Consider the following 5,652-nt stretch of genomic DNA (forward strand, 5'->3'; position numbering starts at 1 on the left):
ATTACAGTATGCACGAGTAGAGTAGTGAGAAACAAAACATGGTTTAAATCAATAACGGAGACTCAATGAAGTCGTCAGGTGAATCATCCTTGGATATTAGGGCAAAAAGTATCTGATGTATACCCTCTAAATATCACTAAGGACTATGTAAAAGAGAGTTTTGCAAATCTTAGACTTATACCAGTATGAAATATCTTATAGCAGTCTGATCATTGGTTATCTCAGAGCCTTTATTTTTATGAAAAAGAGCTTAGTCGGATCAATCGTTATACAACTATATAGGAGACTCGAGGAGTAGGAGTTTAACTACTTTAAAAGTCTTAACATCCGGAAGTGATTCAGAGTCCTGAAATCATATTCATAACCTAAGAGTGAAGTTGCCTCGAAGCTTTTATCATCCATAGCCTACATCTAAGACATGTCAAAAGAAAGAGAAAAGATAGGCTTTACATACCTATGTCAAAAACATACCAAGAGAAGCTTCACATACCTCTTATGGGTTACTCTTTATACCGTTCACCTCGTCGTCCTTTAAACCTAACATAAAAGCAATACAAGTGTTAAAAACCCTTGGTTTTCCAGCACCTTAGGCTACACATAAGTATTCATAGAACTCAACCCTTCGCTTGCTTTCTCGACTAGTTTTCTTAACTAGTTAAAGAGTTTAAGAAAATCGGGGCAGCACCTCCCCTATAATATACCCTATCCAAATTTCCAATTCCACTCCTAATACCTACAGCCAACCAACAACAACCTGCAATATATGTTTAAGCAGTTCATATCAACAATATACAACATAAACTCCAAACGACTCATTCAGAGCTACGATACCAAAATAGGGTGTCTAGCCTTTATTTTGTAGAACCTTTACTTATACGAAATGAGGGGTCGTGTGGGTTCAACCAGCAGAAACCCTACCCATTTTAGAACACATTTAGTCCCTGCAACAACACAACACACCCTTGAAGCAACACCTCCCAAGAACAACACTTTACTTCGAAGACAAATCAACTATAACGACTATAATTTGGATTGTCTCCAACGCCAAGCATTACTATGACATTTTCACGTTTTAAGCCACACAAAAGGCCTATAATACACTCCATAACAACACCATGAAGTACAATTTGAAAGTAGAAACCTTACCTTACCCGAATTTGGCCAAAACTGCCCAATTGCAACTCGGAACTTCTCCAAACGTGCTGAAATTAAGCGGGCTGTTTATGTCCCTTCTCCGCTGCACCAAATTGGAATTTTTGGTTATAAAACACTATTATATAACCATGTAACACCTTAAATAATTAATTCAAGGAATGAAACTCGAAGTCTTACCTTGGCAGCCCCCAAACCCGTAGCCCTCCTTTCCTTGTCTCCAACGTTTTCCTTCAGCTTTCTCTTGTTTATTCCAAGTGTAAAGCTGAAGTTATGGTTCCGTAGACATCATAAGATACATATATACACCCCACATGTCCGATTAATACCTTATATAATTAATTCACGTAGAAAAATTGAAGAACTTACCTTTAATTTCTCAAAACCATGGCTGCCTTGTTCCTTTCTTTCTTCACATTTTTCTCTCTATGTTCTTGGCTGATTTTTGGATAATGAAAGAGTTAAGAGTCACATAATACATATATATACACCTCTTTACAAGGTTCTATGTGACATCCCCCTAGGGTGACATGTGGCAGCCTCCTAGGGTGCCACCTCAACTTATTTGGCCAATCATATGCTGCCATGTGGCAGTAGGGTCCACCCCAAGCTGCTGCATCACCTACTTGACCCTAAGTAGGTGCATCACCTACTTGATTTGAGTAGGCGTGTCATTTACTTATTTCTCTTTCATGAGCTCGTAATCCCATCTTACTTCAAGAGCGTATGCACTCCTTGCTACTTAAGCTCGATGTGTACTCAAGTAGCTTAAGTGTGTAGGACTTCTAAGTTAGTAGCTTACGTAGGTAAGTCGAGTCCTATGACTTCTTACTTGACCTCCAACTCCTTCCGACTTCTCATAACCCTATTTCCAACATTCCCTACTATGGGGTATAACATTCTCCCTCCCTTGGAGTTGTTTAATAGCGTTGTAGACTATCCAACTAACATAGTAACTTCTAAGAAGCTTAAGAGACATTCCAAGCTCAAGAGTGTGGGGTGTAACAAATACAACCCTTAGAAATCATTTTTCGAGCCTTAAGATAAGAAATGAACTTACCTTTCACCACCAAATCATGACCCTCCTATTCAATAACGGACTCATTTGAAAATTGGAACTTGACTCGGTGAGTCCTACAATCTATAGAAGCATAAGATGCATGTAACCAATCCATCCAAAGAATGACATCGAAGTCTAACATGTCAAGCCAAATGATATCACACGGAATAACTTTATTCAAGATAGACACGGGAAAACCCCTATACACCTTCCTAGAAATAACTGATTCACCCACGGGGGTAGACACCAAATAGGGCTCTAATAACATTTTGGATGACACATCAAACCTATTAGCAAGGAATGGAGTAACAAATGATAAATTTACACCCGGATCTAATAGTGCATACACATCAAAAGCAAAGACCTTTAACATACTGGCAATGACATTGGGTGAGTCTTCAACCACTCATCTCTCATGCAAGGCGTAAAAGCAGTTGGTGTATTGGACACCTCCTTGGGCTTGTTGACCATGACCAATTTTTCCTTGAGGCTTACCACCACCATCTCTACAATCCCTAGAATGGTGTCCCAGCTTTCCACACTTAAAGCATGCATTGGAGTTGGCTAAGCATTCCCCTTTGTGAGTCCTTCCATACTTCTTGCAAGCAGAGAAAGTTTGAGAAGCAACATTATCTCTTGGAACCATTAGTTTACCACCCTTGTCCTTGTTGAACCTTAGAGGAGGAGTTTTGGTGGAACCCTTTCCCATAAATTATTGCCCACCTTGGCCTTTGTCATGGTTACCATAATCGGACCTTTGTGGTTTAAACTCTTCACCATCCACTCTAGCCTTTTTGAACCCCTTTGATCTCTCTCTCAGCTTTTTTTTCTTCAATTTGTTCTGCGTAAGTCATTAGCCAAGAGATATATATCTCTTTGATCAACATGGCCATTTTGAAATCCTTGAAAACCAAACTTGAGACACCAGAAATAAACTTGCTCATCCTAGCTCTTGGATCGGAGACCATGAAGGGAGCATACTTTGACAACTTAGTGAATTTGAGAGCATACTCCCTCAGGCTCATACTCCCTTGACAAAGGTTGATGAAATCTTGGATTTTTGCCTCCCTTAGCTCCAATGGAAAGAAACGGTCTAGGAAGGCACCTTTGAACTCTTCCCATCCTATCGGCCCCATCTCTTCATCTTTTTCAATAACCCATTATTCGTACCACACTTGATCCACACCTTTGAGTTGATAGGCTACTAGCTCATCCTTCTCATTCGGTGGCACACCCATGATAGCCACAATCTGATACACCTCATCAATAAACTCTATAGGGTCCTCATCTAGTTTAGAACCATCGAACTCAGGCAGATTCATCCTTTGAAAATCCTGAATTCTAGAGGCCAGATTTTGCATTTGGGGAGGAAGAACACCTTAATTCACTTGGTTGGCTATGACTTGAGCCAACAACATAATGATATTGTGAAATTTGGCATGGGATACCCCTTCTTCATGATGTAAGGCATTGGGAACTGGAGGAGCTTGGTCCTTATCATCAACCCTTGCTCTTGGAGGTTCTCTTCCATTAGTCATTATCTAAAGAATATGAAATGGGTCATTAGTTAAAGGAAAGCTTAGTATACTCTAAGGCACGATATGAATTTAAAAGAAGTGAAAATGTTTCTAAATGTCCAATAGTCTCTTATTCATAGTTATGCCGCACTTCACAAACATGAACAAGATCCTATTTGATGTGGTATGTTGGACTCCGAGGACTATTCAAAACCTCAGGCTTTAATACCAAGTTTGGAACGACCCAAGCCTAGGGCCTAGACATGACATAGCGAATGAGGAATCCAAAAGTACCTCAAACAAGCCTCTTAGCATTCTTTTAGCCTTTCGTAGGTAAGGACAATAAATAAATAAATAAGCGGAAATCATAATAAAAAATATTCAACTTACATATGTCCAACAATACCTCTAACTTTTAGATTTAACGGGGCTAAGACAAGTCCCTAGCTCACCCTCAATATTAATAGAAAGAAATACCATAGTAAGTATCTAAAGATCTCAACATATCATAAGATAGAAAGATAAAGGAGTATTGTTCCCAGAACATGGGAACTCACCAAAAGTAGTCCTCAAACGAGATCTCAACTAGCCATGTGGAGGAGAACGAAGAGAAGCATTGGTCCTTACATGATGATATCATGTAGGCAAAATAGTATGCGTTAGTACTTTGAATGTATTAAGTAAATAAGTATGCATGAACATTGAGGAAACATTAAAACATATATGTAATATGAAACATAATGCAATGCATGCATAATCAATCATAAAGATATCCTTTAAAACATTCATTTGTGGGAAGATGACCATAACCGACATCTAAGACCATGCAAGCTATTATATAGAATCACACATAACCTCCTACGTTGGCCGGGAAGACTACTATCCGGGTAGAACTCTGTCAACTTTATTTATTTCTTTAACTTTAACTTTAAGGGCTTTCATGGATTCATTAGCCTAAGCCTACAAGGGCTCCTATGTTGGCATATAGTTAATGAGACAAGGGATTGCTACTAGGATTCCCTTACCGAATCATACCTCAATGATCCATTCAGTGTTAAGTCAATCCCACGAAATAGTTTAATACTTCAAAATAGTCATAGCATATAGCTTGAGAATTCAAAATATCATATTCGATAGATTAAGTCAAACTTCATTGAAAATATAGTAAAACTAGGTGGATTCAAATCACTTCAACTTGCAAACATGTATGTCAATAAATATGCATAAATACTTTGTAATCCATTAATTAGAAATCATGCTTTAACCAACCCACCATGAATTTCAAAAACCTTCAAAGAGATAAATAGATAAATTACTTGCAATCCATCAATTCATATATATGAAATCATGTTGCATCAAAATAGACCAATAATCATTAGTTAACCACGATTCATGCTATTAAGAATAAATAAGAATTACCCATAAGAAAATATTACTTGAAATCAAGAGATTTAATTGAAAGAGTTTTTTGGGACTACATGGGTGGAAGAAGCCATGGATAAACACCTACATAACTCAGAGTAAAGCTTAAAGAAAATAAATATAATTTATCATATAATTAACTTATTTTAGGCATGAGAGTGGAAGGAATACACTTATTGAAGCCTTACATACCTGGAATCCGAAGTGTTACTTAGAATCGAAGGACTTAATGAACATTCTTGAATCCTAACCTTTTCTCTTCATCAAAGCATTTTGTGTACTACCCAGAGTATATGAATCACCAGAATAGTATTTCTACACTACTAAGAACTAAAACTATATTTTGAGAATGATTAATGGAGTGTATAGAGAGAAGTGTTGCTTGATAAAGTTTGATGAACAAAATGATGAAATAAGGTGGGTATTTATAGGTGTGAAGGAGGGACCTAACAATAATTAAAATAATTATAAAAAAAATCTAAAAATTTAATGGAAGATTGT

This window comes from Solanum dulcamara, chromosome 6, assembly GCF_947179165.1.
Source record: "Solanum dulcamara chromosome 6, daSolDulc1.2, whole genome shotgun sequence".
Classification (NCBI taxonomy): domain Eukaryota; kingdom Viridiplantae; phylum Streptophyta; class Magnoliopsida; order Solanales; family Solanaceae; genus Solanum; species Solanum dulcamara.